This window comes from Sarcophilus harrisii, chromosome 3, assembly GCF_902635505.1.
Source record: "Sarcophilus harrisii chromosome 3, mSarHar1.11, whole genome shotgun sequence".
Taxonomy (NCBI): domain Eukaryota; kingdom Metazoa; phylum Chordata; class Mammalia; order Dasyuromorphia; family Dasyuridae; genus Sarcophilus; species Sarcophilus harrisii.
Genome location: NC_045428.1, coordinates 516,662,408 through 516,676,643, shown reverse-complemented (window position 1 = coordinate 516,676,643; position 14,236 = coordinate 516,662,408). Strand labels below are relative to the sequence as shown.

Sequence of the window (14,236 nt, the reverse complement as noted above, 5' to 3'; positions counted from 1 at the left end):
TTTAATGTCAATAACCTATAGAGAATGAAGAGCAAAGTGAGCTTACTCAGGATATCTCTCCCACAATGATATTAACTAAACAGGAGATTCACCAGTAATCTGAATGTCAATAGTAAATCATTAGAAAGCTAAGAAACTCGGCCTCATGAAGGTTACTGAAATCTATTTAGACATGTGACATGGAGTATATGTAATAGAATAAAGTCAGGGAGGAAGGAATAAGAATGAAGAGAAACTGATCAGATATCAGGAATAAAATATTACAATGGCTACTGCTGCTGCTAGTGGGAACTCATATAAATTTATCTTATGGTAAGGATGTAGAGGAGACTCTTGCTAACAAAAGAAATTTAGTATTTGAAAGAGTAGAATACTGGTTCATTGAATTTCCTAGTTATGCAAAAACTCCATTTCAAATCTTTTTATTGAAAATACTTTAAGAAGATTGTAATCCAGTTTCACATCTTAGTAAATACTGTATATTGACTATCATATTCCTATGATAATTGTACATCTTGTAGGGTGCTGGGATTATGAATCTATTTAGGTTTACTTATATTATTATATAATGTTACTATATAATTATATATGTTACTAAATAAAAAATGTTACTAAATAGAAAATTTTAATCATTTAATAACAAAACTTGTTTCTTTTACAATTCCATATTTTGCTTTATATATTTAAAAGAATTATTATGAGAAATCTCATAAGCTTTCCTAATGTGATAAAGAGGTACATGATTCATAATAAAGGTTAAGAATTTCTGATCCAAATGTTTTAGGATATTGGTTTAAATTTTTATTAATAACAGGTTATGATCTGAAAATGTGATTTCGAAAAGAATTCAAATGTCAACTTGAGATTTGTTTGCTTATGAGGTTTTTTTATTTTATCAGTGGCCTCTTTTCCTCAGTGTATGCTCAGGACAAAAATCAATTATTGAAGGTTTAATTTAGTATCTTTCATATAAGTATTATACCATAGAAAAGGAAAAAACATCATGACTTGAACATGCAAGATTTTAAAAGATCATATAGCAAAACCATCTTCACTCATTTATTCCTAATCATTCATTGATAAAATCAGCAAATGGTTACTGTGACTACTTTGGTTACATAGGAATACCAGGCATTAGAAGGGGTATTGAGATGAATGACAGGATCATTATCCTGAAGAGGCTTGCAGTGTAATAGGATAAATAAGGTTGGGATCCAAATAGCTACAAGAGAGTGTATGCTAAAAAAGGCAAAAAATGGTAATTCTTTAGAAATTAATTGGAAAGAAAGAGAACTTCCACCTGGATATATTAGAGATAGTTTCAGGAAACACATGACATTTGAGTGGGGTTTGAAGTTTGTCATCAATGACAAGAGAAAAGGGGTTACAGTATTTCAGTTGCTAAGAGCAGCATATATAAAGGTGAAAGTGTAGGAATGTGATGTGTGTGTGTGTGTGTGTGTGTGTATATATATATATATATATATATATATATATATGGTCAGGGAGCTGGCAAATAATTACTTTGTAAAGGAAAGTTTTGCACATAGTAGGAAAACAATAAATTATTGTTGAACTGAATTGAAATGATAAAACTACTTCTTGGGATCAGATATCAGAAATCTTTTAATACTAACTATATATGTGGGAGGCGGGTGTATGTGTGGGTGTATTTCAGTTGCACACACACACACATATATTTAATTTCCCTGAATATAACATAAATGGTTAATGAGCAGTACTGTTCTTATCAAAGCTTCAGAACTGTCTATTATTCATATATTACCCTACCTACCTCAAAACGATGCCCTAACCCAGCATATGTTGTGCCTGCTACTATCTCTCATAGACTTCTGAATATTTTTTATGGAAAGAAATCTTTCTATTTTCTGATTCAACCCGTTAAATGATGGATACTTTAAGCCATTTTATATCATAACCTCTTTACATGAAAACTTATATCATTTGACAATTACTTGATATTTCAGTGGCAATGAAAATTGCAGGCAACTTTTGAAAGACCAAAAGTTGATTGCTCAATCTGAAACAATGACTATGCCGTCTTAGGAGAAAGCATGTCTAAAACAGAATAAAACTTGGTGCAATGTAGTCATAACTAGAAATTTTTGTGTCTAATTTAAATTTCACAAATTGCATTTAGCAATCTCTTAACAAAGTAATATATAGGATTCTATTTAATTAATTCTTTTTAACTTAAGGCTAGGTGCCAATAAATAGCTAGGTGATGCATTGGATAGAGCAGTGCTAGAATTAGGAAGACTCCTTACTGAGTTTAATTCTGGCCTCAGAAATGTTATACCTTTGTGTCCCTAGGCAAGTAACTTAAGCTTTTTTGCCTCATTTTATTCATCAGTAAAATGAATTAGAGAAGGAAATGGTCAACTACCCCAGCATCTTTGTCAAGAAAACCTCAAATGGGGTCCTAAAGAGTTGGACAAAACTGAAAATCTACTGAACAATTAGGTGCTGAGTTCGGTTATGCTAGGTAATGGTGATGAAAGAAAGATTCAAAATATTGTTAGCACCCTCTAAACTGAGGATCTAACTTTAGAAACCTGTGGCAAAATCTGAGATGCTATGTCTTAGTAAAGACTCTACTGGAAGTTATTCCTAAATTGAATTTCTCTATCCTATTGGTCACTCCTTTATTGAGGTTCTACACACAGTTGAATATTAGCCTATGGAAATATTATGCTTTTTCTCCTAATTTTCATTGGGTATGCCCACTATTAAAGACCAATAAGTATTGCTCTATGTTTTTAGTTGAGAAATGAAAGGCCTTGAAACAGTTTTGCTATTAAAAATATTTTTGACTCAAGACTCATTTATTCATATTGACATGCTATGGTGCCAGATACACTAATTGTACCCTTGATGGATATGACAGTCTTAACTAATCCGCAAAGAAATCTGAAGTTTCAGAATTTTTAGGGATTGTGAAGTGTATCTTCAAGATTAATTTATCTTGCTATTATTATTGCCTATGATTTATATGCATCACAAACCCTGAGAATCTGTTACCTGTACACTTTTATATTAGATTACAAATGCATTCAAGCCTCCAAGGCAAAAAGTCACATTAGATATGAAGGGAGTGAGGAACTGACTGATAAAGTTCCCAAATATCAGTTCCAAGTGTATTGAGAGGAGAAATGAGGAGAGATTTTTAAAACTCTTTCCTGAAGTATTATTTGATGTTGATGGGACATAGCTCACTAGTAATGTATAATTATGTGTTATATACAACTGTGACATACAGCTACAATTTCTTTCATGTAAACTGAAATAATAATTTAGACTCTCCTTCAAGGGTCTAAATAATTATGTTTGGAATTTGGGGCCAAATTTTTGTTTTTTGAATGCAATGATGAATCATGGTTCTTTTTTAAAATTCTCTCTTGTTGGGTAATAAGAATTGTGTTTACTGGTCCAAGCTATAAAATATGGGAACAATATTTCTTCTCCACTCTTCACTTTTTAGCCTACAATACCAAGAAAACAAAAACAATCCTTTCTACTCTGGGCGTCTGTCCAAATTAAAGGGACAAAAAGCAAGTATTGTGACAATAATTACCATAGTAAGGAGGAAAGGGCATGGAATATTGAATAAGATGACTTTGATTCCAGTCTTGGATATTCCACTTTCTGGCAATACCATCTCTTTGGTCTTCAATTTCTTAATGTATAATTATGAGGGATTTGGATTAGATTATTTAAAAGGTCTATTAAATTTATAATTATGTCATCCTGTGATCTGTTTTCTCATCTCTTCTCCATCTAAAACCATTCTCTATACCAAGAACAGACATACCAATCATTTTGACAAAAAAGAAAAAAATATTATGCAGTATTTTAAAATTCAAAGGAAATACAAATCAGATATTTTAAATATAGAATTCTGTAACAATTAAAGTGTTTTAAGTGTTTTTAGGGAAGAATTAAATTGTGGGAAATGTAAAAATCAGAGTTGCATTTGTTTGAGAGTGAAATAGTTCTTTTGCTGAATGCATTTTGGGGGTTTGGAAGAAAGATAGATAAAGCTTTATCTTTAAATAAAGCTAAGTTATTGACATGAAAATTTTGTCATATTTAACTGAACTATACACTAGAGATTTTGAGGAGATAATGACTAATACAAATAGGTATTAGACTTGTAACTTAACTAGTATAGAGCATTGTAAAGTGAGTCATTCTTTTAATTCATGCAATATATTTGATTTATTCAATAAATGGTGCCAAGTACTGTGCACAGTGTTGACGATGCAAAAAGGAGGCAAAAGATTGTTCCTGTCCTCAAGGGTCTCACAAACTAGTGGAGGAGACAGCTGTCCTCCAATATGTATGGATATGCAACAAAAATGTACAAAACAAGCTATATTCAGGATAAATGTTAAGTTATTAAAAGAGAGAAAATGAATGAAATGGGAATGAAAGGAGTTGGGGGAATCTTCCTTTAAAAGGTGTAATTTTAGTAGGGACATAAAAGAATCTGATAAAGTTAGTGTTAAGAACAGAGGAAGGAGAGCATTCCAGTAATGGGGGACAATCAGAGAAAATATCCAAAACAAGAGAATGGAGTGCATTGTTCATGGAACAGTTAGAAAGCTAATGTCATTGCATTGAAGAGTATGTATCAGGATGTACATAAGACTGAAATGGTAGAAGGCACTAGGTTATGAAGATCTTTGAATGTCAAACAGAGCAATTTGTATTTGCTTCTAAAAGTGCTGGAGTTTATTGAGTGAAGGGGTGGAATGACAGTATCAAACTTGCATTTTAGGAAAATTACTTTAGTGATTGAATGGAGAATAGATCGGAGTAGGCAGAAACTTAAGACAGGCACTTCCACCAGAATGTTATTGCAATAATCATCATTAATGGGAGCCTATATTAGAGTGGTATTGGTCCTAGAAGAGAGGGCATATTTGAGGGATGTTGTAAAGCTAAAATAGGTCTTGGCAACTTTAATGTGGAGGATGAGAAACAAGAATCCAGGATGACTCCTAGGTTGTTTAAACCTAGGGAACTAACATAGTGTTGTCCTTTATAGTGATGTGAAAGATAGGAGGCTTTTATTGAGGACTTATTTTGTTCCTGGAACAGTTATAATATAGGTTCTTGGGAGAGGGAAAGAACAATGTAAGCGTTCAGGTATTCAAAGAACTTTTATTCCTTTGGAGAAATATAATTGTACAATTATTCTTCTAGCAACTAAGATGAAATCAGCAAATGCATTGTGTTGGAAGTGACACTTGGAGGTTTTCCTGATACGGTAAAAATTTTAGGCCCTCTAGAGATCTTTTAAGTGCAACCTGTTAAGGTTGCACAACCTATCACTGGCAATTCTAAGATTAGAATTAAAAATTATTCATTTCTGACTTAGGCCACACTATTTCTTTACTGAACTCCTAAACTGGTGCTTTGAAAAAAGGAATAAAATACACAGGTAAGATAAACATGAAAAGTTTCTTAAAAAGAAGAGTCCTCAATAAAAAGATGTATCTGCTTCTCTCCAGTCCTCTCCAGAGGTAATCTTTTGTATATAACTACATTCATTTTTAGTTAGCCTTCAAAACTGGGCCTTTTCTGGTTCCCAGGGAAGAAATTAATTACAGTCACAAGAAAATAAATTAAAGAGAAGGAATGCAGCACCAACATGACCTCACAGAATACCTTACTATTTTGTGGGTCTGGTGATAAGAACAGACTGTACCTGGATGTTATTAGTCACATTTTCATTTCAGACTCCTAAACTCTGTCCTTCAGATGCTAATTATAGGGAGCAGCAGAGTCCGTTACTCACTTTTTTAAGAGCAAGAGAACATATTGTCAAGTGATACAGTGTTATATATCAACCTGGGGCCTTAGAAATTCATCAATGCAAGTAGTAATGAAGATTTTATCCAAGAACAATGACAAATGTATTCTGGCAAAGCCTAAGGATTTTGCCAAATATTGAGGAGGTTTTTCTTTTTCTTTTTGGCAGGGAAGCTATATGCATATTCAGATTGTGGTTGTGGTTGTGAGAAAGGAGAACATGTACACTGATGATGAATTTTATTCTCAGCATTTCTAATACAAAATGGCTGCAAGAGAAACTTATCATTTAGTCTCTTTTTCCTCTCTACCACTATGAGTAAATTTTGAATCAATAAAAGATTTTATATATATATATGTATATATATATATACATATATATATATATATATATATATATATATACACACACACATATAGACTTGAGACTCATGGAGATAAAGACCATTTTTTGTGTGTTTGAACAATATTAAGACAAAATAAAATTCCAAGGCACTAATTATAAAAATAGGTATAGGCTTTGAACATAGGCTAGCTAGAGTGCTAATCACTTCTACCAATGTGGGAATCAGAAGGCTTGAGTTTGAATTTCAGCTCTGTTACTTACAGCCTGAATGATGTGGAGCAAGTCACTTCATTCTTGATCATGCTAAACCATATTTTTCTTACCTGTAAAGTGATAGAAAATAATATAGTTTCTATATCCCAGGAAGATAATTTCACATAATCTTAGTATTGGAATTTCAGATGCCATCGAATATGAATGATAATTTATTGAAAGATTCTTCTAAAGTACACTTACCAAACGATTACCTGTCTTAGTTGGAAGCCTTTTAATTACCTTAACCAATTATAGTCTGGAAGCAGTCCGTTCCACTTTTGGATAGCTCTTAATTTTAGGAAGTTGTTTCAAATCTACCTTTCTCAGTGTTGACTCACTGATTTTTGTTCTGTCTTCTGGGAATAAAAACAAGTCTTATTTTTTCTCCAAATGACACTCTTTCACAAACCAAAAAACAACTATCTTATTGTAAGTTTTTTCACTTCCAAATTAAAAAATAAAAGAATTCTTTCAATGGATTCTCATAAGGAAAAATGCACAATTTTGACTATCTTTTTCTAGTAAGTCCCCAATCTTTCCTAAAAATATAGTCAGCCAGGTGGCACATTGGATAGAGTGCAAAACCTGGAGGCTGGAATACTAATTTTCTTCATTTCAAATACAACCTCAGCTACTTAATATCTATGAAACCCTGGGATAGTCATTTCACCCTGTTTGCCTTAGTTTCCTTATCTATAAAATGAGCTAGAGAAAAACAGTGAGGAATCACTTTATTATCTTTGTAAAGAAAATTCTAGATGGAATCATGAGAGTTAAACACAGATGGAAATGACAAAACAACAGAACATTAAAAGCCAAAATTATCTGACAATGCAGTGTAGAGCAGAATATCACTTCCCTGATTCTGTACTCTATGCCTCCTTAATGTAGGTGAAGATTACATTTGGCTATTTTAATACTTTGTTGATCAGTATTGAGATTACAATTGGATCTGACTCTTCAAGCAATTTTGAATTTAACCTTATGGTGTCATTTTTTAGTCCACATTTTGTCATATTGCTTACAGCAATAGCATAAGAGACTTTGTCAAATGCTTTCCTAAAAGCTAGTTTGAATTACGATATTCTTCTTCTACCAGGTTAGTAGTTATGTCAACCCTCCCTTCCAAAAATAAAGTGAAAGTGTTTTAATAAGGCTAATCATTTTCTTGACAATTTGCTTCTGATTCTTTGTGATGTCTATTTCCATTGATTGTTCCTTTATAATCATACCTTTAATGAGACAATGTAGGTCTCCCCTCCCCCCAGGAAACAAATCAGTTTTACTGATCTATTACTTACAGACTTCCTCTTGCAACTCCTTTTGAAAACTGGTACATCATTTGCTTTTTTTCATTCCTGAAGCACCTCTTCTATCTTCTGTGGCATTCCAAATGTACTTGGTAGTAGCTTCATAGTCACCATAGTCTGCCAGATCTTTGAAAATTCTCTGTTAATGCAGAACAGCTGATCCAATGATCATTGGATCATAAGATCACACATGTAGACCTGGAAAAGACTTTAGAAAATTTCAGTGTAACCTTATTTTACAAATGAGAACATTCTGGCCTAGAGAGATTAAGTGACTTGCTTAAATTCACATAATAGTGACAGGTGTTGCATTTGAATCTTTATTCTCTCATTGCAAATCTACTGTACTTTCTACAAAAAGTGAGAATAGTTTCAAATGTATAAATTCTTCCATTTTTTGGATGAATCAAATTGGGTTTGACTTGCCAGGGATCACATACCTAGTAAGTGTTAACTATCTGAGGCCACACTTTAACTCAGGTCCTTTTGACTTCAGGACCAGTGTTCACCATCTAGCTTCCCCAATACTTCAATTTTATAATTTTGTTACACATTTGTACCTCAATTTTTGTACCTATGGAATTACAAGTTAAAATACATGACTTTCTAAAGTTCTTATGATTTCTAACAACTCATATTCTGCATTCTATCAGTAAACTGAGTTCCAAAGGCATCAAAATTTTTTGTGAGGTACAAAATCAGTGACAGAAACAGGAATAGAGTAAGAGAATTCTAGAATTTAAAAGTTGATAGGGAATAGTTAGCTAATCTTTTAGGTCATTTAATTTGTTCCCTTTAAAGCTAAGTATTTTTTGCTCTTTCTAATAGATTATACTTTCTTCAGCATGTTCACTTGTCTGAATTGAGTATGAGAGATAATACTTTCATTATCTTTAATAATCAGATGTGATAGCTTTTGATTTGCCTGTGTCTTTATTCATGTCACTGTGACCCAGCAACAAACTCTGAACACGAAGCATTGATACAAATGGGAACATCATAATTAACTGTAAAATAATCATTCTTCTAGCAAGCATCCCTCGATATTAGAGGATACAGTATTTAAAAAGAAAATTATTGATACAATTTTCTAGATGGACTCTCTGTTTTCTTTGTTAAGAATTTGGTCTCCTAGGCCTCTCTGAAGAAAATTTATTCCACATGAAAAGTGTGTGCTTTCCAACAAAGCAAATTCTTTGCAAATTTTTTTTAATATTCATAGATAACTTGTTTATGACCTTACAGAAATCAATGAATTGAATTCACATAGTATTAATTACTGAATAGTAAACTATAAATTACTATATTTTTGAGAATCAAGCAAATAATATATGCATTAAGAGCCTTTAATCTTACTGGATTGCAGTGTAATCATCAGCAGCTCAAGGACTCATTCAGAAATTAAAACAATGTGAAATTTGGAGACTTTTCATTCCCAAGCACCAGAGATACATGGTGATGCTCTGGTCTACTTCAGGTCAAATAGATATATTCCTAGATCTTCTAAGAGACAGTTACAAGGAAGGTTATGCAAGCGTTCATGAGAAATGGTAAAGATATAATGCTTCAAAAGATTTAGAACTGGGAGAGGAACTTATAGATCATTTAGACATATTACACCTTAATTTCTAGCAGGGTCTGATAAAGCCTTTTTGTAGTGTTCTCTTCTTTTATATAATATATGATGGTTTTCTGGGAGCAGGTTTCTTGGGGAGGTTTTCTGGAGGCAGCCTTAGTTTCAGTTCCAAGTAATAATCACTTCAAATACAGCCAGGAGTTAAAATCCAATCTTTTATATTGTCTCTTCCAAAATAGCCCAGTTAGCTTTATTTGGTTCCGAGAGCTCTTGTTGCTAGTCTTTTGCTTCTGCCAGCTTCTGCCTCTAGCTCAACTCTGACACCTGACAATCTTCCGAACTGACTGACTGACTGACTGAAACTCTAAGAGCTTCTTATATATGATCTTTTTAAGGTGTGAACCCAAAGGTTGACTCCTCCTCTGAGAGAGTGGGATTGTGGGTTTCTGACTTGTGAATCTCCAGAACTTGTGGGCTCCAATGTGTGAGCTAATGTGTGAACTCTCAAAGGTGTGAGCTCTAATGTGTGAGTTCCCCCAAAGGTGTAAATCCTAAGCACACAAGCATTGTTTCCATCAACTCTAATGACTTAACACCTTGTTTCAAGTTCTGGCCCTTAATACCTTTTATCATGGTATCCTGGCCAAGATGGAAAGATGTGGAATAGGTAATAGGAGAGATAAGTAGGTTGAGAATTGGTTCATTGACTGGACTGAAATAGTAGTGATTGATGGGTCAATGACAATGTGGAGGCTCATAGTAGGTGGTTAACAAGTGTAAAGTGATTGGTTAGTGGATTTTGTGGGGGGTTCTATACTTAATCCATTCTGTTTCATATTTACAACAATAACTTTTTCTATCAATATTTATATTTATCTTTTTAAATACTATGAGTTGGATGAATGCAGAGAGGACAATCTTATCAAAGTTCTAGATGATGCAAATATAAAAATAATAGCCAATATTTTGTATGGCTATATCAGAATCTAAAATGAATTTGGGTTTGGGATTGGGAATTATGGATACAATCCAATAAATTAAAATAGAATGTGGAAAATGCAAACTATTTTAAAATTACTTCATGAAGAATAGGAAAAGGGAAATTTGGCTCAATATTAGCATACATGGGGGGAAAAAAACTTTGTTGTTTTTGTGGGTTGTAGGATCTATATTATTTAGCAATCTCATGGTAGCTAAAAATGTAACATAATATTAGGATGTCTTAACAGATACATAATGCCTAGATCATCAACAAGAAAAGTTATAGTCCAAATAATAATCTTTCCTCAAAACAACAAATTTGCAGTATTATGTTCAATTCTGGAGCATATCACTATTATTTTATATTCTTTTTATTTTATCAAATGAAGAATATAAAACAAAATGGCAAATTTTAAAAGAGTACACTAGGATGGTGAAAACATTTAAAATCATCTCATTCTATAATAAGTTAAGGAAGTTAGATAGATATAGTTTAAATAAAAGAATATTTAAGATATTGGGGCTGTCTTTGAATATCTGGATGTTAGCTATCACTAGAAGATTTAGTAAAAACCAAAGAACTAGATTCTATAGGGAATCTGTCCTATCTCAACAGAAAATGAATTCCTTACCATAACTATCCATTCGGAGAGTGGGTTGCCTCAAGAGATACTGCATTCGTCATGATTAGGGGTCAAAATTGTTTTTGTTTTTGTTTTTGTTGGGTTCTTTTTTTGTTTGTTTGGTTTGTCTCTTTTTGTTTCCCCACCACAATGATTGACACACTGATTCAAGTACAAGTTTAAAGATAATTTATTTGTGTAGGGAATTCCTGTTCAGGATGGCTTAAACTGGATGACCTTTGGGGTTTGTTTCAGTCCTTAGGTTCTGTGTTTTATGTTGCTATAACCTAGGAAAGACATTAATTTAGAATGGACAAGGTCACACACCACCTCCTGGGTTATTTCCAGTTGTCTTGACTTTTGTGTTGCCACTGGACTCTGATGACTCTGGAGCAGAATGTGAGGAAAATGACTTTTTGTAGTTTGCCCTCACATAAAACAAAATATTGTCCTCTTGATGTCATTGTTCCTCTTTGAGAATAAAAGACATATAACAACCACCAACAACCACAGAACTCTATAGTCCCAGGAAAGAAAGGTTGGAGCTCTGGATTTTTGTGTATGTACTGCCATTATTTGACTATATGAAATAACAACCTTTCTTAACATGTTGCTTCTAATGAGATGATTGGGTCATAGATTGCAGATATTGAAATAGAGAAGATATGTTTAGTTTAACCCAATTATTATACAAATAGAAAAACTAAAACCCAGAGGAATGAAATACCAGTCAGTGGTGTAAGAGAAGGAATTTAAACTTAAGTCATCAGGCTCCAAATGTATAGATCTCTAATGCCCTCTCCAACTATAATGACATGATTATATAATCTTTAGAGCATAGATGATGCTGGAGTCAGAGGACCTACCTTCTAATCCTCTTTGATGTTTCTACCTATGAAACTTTGTACTACTTAACCTCCCCAAACTTTCCTTATATTTATTTTAAAATAGTATTTTCTCTTTTTTTTCTTTTCTCTTTCTTTTTAATTTTTTTTAACACATTGCTTTATGAATCATGTTGGAAGAGAAAAATCAGATAAAAAGGAAAAAAAAACTGGGAATGATAAAGAACTAGAAAAAATTAACGTAGCATGTTTTGACTTACATTCTGTCTCCTTAGTTCTTTTCCTAGATGCAGATGGCATTTTCTGTCCAAAGTCTATCGGGATTGCTTTGAATCACTGAACCACTAACCCTAAAACATGGTCAGTTTTTGTGTACTGCCATGTACTACCAAGCAAAAGGTATTCCTGTATAGCCCTACTCACTTTTCTCCAGAGGTCTATCTTAATTAGATTTTCTATGATTCTGTTAACCTTCCTAATTTCTTTCTTGTTTATTTTGTGGTTATATTTGTCTGATTCTGAGAAGAGAAGAGGGAGGTCCTCTGGTAATATAGTTTGTTGTCTAATTCTTCCTTTAATTAGCTTAATATCTTCTATAGGAACCTGGCTGCTCTATTACTTGGTGAATACACATTTATTATTGTTACTATTTCATTGTTTATAGTATCCTTTATCAAGATGTAATTTCTTTCCTTATCTCTTTTTATATGTCTATTTTTATTTTTACTTTGTCCGAGATCTGAATTGCTACTACTGCTTTTTTTTTTTTTTACTTCAACTGAAGCATAATAAATTTTGTTCCAGCCTTTAATCTTTATTCAGTATGTATCTCTCTGTGTCAAATGTGTTGCTTGTAAATAACATATTGCAGGATTCTGTTTTTTAATCCACTCTGTGATTCTCTTCCATTTTATGGGAGGGTTCATCCCATTTGCATTCATAGTTATGATTACCAGCTCTGTATTTCCTCCCTGTATTTTCTCCCCTGCACATACTTTTATTCTTTCATTCCATCCTGTCCTTGGTTGTGTTTCTTTTACCCATTCTATCCACTACCTTATTTCTTATCACCCCTCCCCCTTTTCTTAGTAGTCTTTTTTAAATCTATTCAATCCACTACCTTATCTTCTATCATTCTTTTCACCCTTCTCTTACCTTTTCTGCTAGTGTTTTCTGCCCTGTCTCTATCTTGTCCCTCTCTTTTCTTTCTCCTTTCTCCTCCTACTTCTTTATAGGGTTAGAGAAATTTTATATTCAAATGAATGATTAAATTATTCCCTCTTAAAACCAAAACTAATGAGATAAAGCTTCAGACAATGCTCATTTTCCTCCCTTCTTTCATTTGTTGTGATTAAGACTCACTGGTTTCCCAGGGTCTGTCAAAACTGGAATGAACATCTTTTCCACCCTGGTGAGAATGATCTTTCTTGACATTTTTCCACTCTATCTTGAGCTGGCTAGTGCTTTCAGGCTGTCAGAGGCTTGGTTTCTTGTCGTTTTCGAGGGTAACTGGAATAGCAGCTTTCTGTCTTTAATTCACTATCTTGGCTCCACCCCTCCATCTGGGCAGCTAGATGGTATTGTGGATAGAATACTGAGCTTGAAATCAGGAAGACTCATCTTCATGAGTTGAAATTTGGTTTCAGAAACATATCAGAACTGTTACTCTAGGTAAGTTACTCAATCCTATTTGCTTCTATTTTCTTATTTGTAAAAGGAAAAGTCAAACCACCTCAGTATCTTTGTCAAGAAAACCCTAAATGAAGTCACAAAGAGTCAGACATGACTAAACAAGAAAATAGCCATTGAAAACACATGCCAATTATAAAAACATTAAAGTATAATATATTATTTTTATTAGAAACAGTCAGAAGACTATAAGAATTTCAGCAGATGCATAAATTAACCACAATCCTTGATGAAATGATTATTGTTGTCTGTAACTTAGAAGAAAACCCTGAATCAAAACTAAATCAATGCTTGGAAAATATAACATGGAATGACCAAATACAATGATTTTATTAATCACTTCTCAAAATGTGCAGCACATTTTAATCAAATACTTCCCTCTCTGTATAACTTGTAATTATGACAAGAAAAATTTGCTTAAAGATTTATGTCAAAAAAAGAGCTAATGGTATCAGTCTAAGAATAGATCTTGTAGATCCTTTCATTTTTAATATCAATGCTTCTGTACTCACTTGGCTTAGAGAAGACCAGGGAAACAAGAGTTTTTAAGGATCCATGAATATGTTGTTGAACTAGCATTCAGGAAATCATCAGTTCACATTTTGCCTGAGTTACTAGTTGTGGGAGTTGATATAGGCTGTTGAAGCTTTCTAAAATGCAGTTTACTCATTTGTAAAATAAGCATAATAATACAATTGACTTTCCACAGTTGTTGTGGGGAACTAAAGAGATGACATAGAAAGTATTTTTTAAGAACTTAAATTGTTATTAAA

General features: G+C 32.9%; 1 protein-coding gene across 4 annotated transcripts in view; it reads left to right on the top strand.

Annotated features, from left to right (window-relative positions):
* GRM5 (glutamate metabotropic receptor 5) overlaps nucleotides 1–14,236 on the top strand; it is a 613,509-nt gene that overhangs the window by 18,154 nt on the left and 581,119 nt on the right. The window lies entirely within an intron of this gene.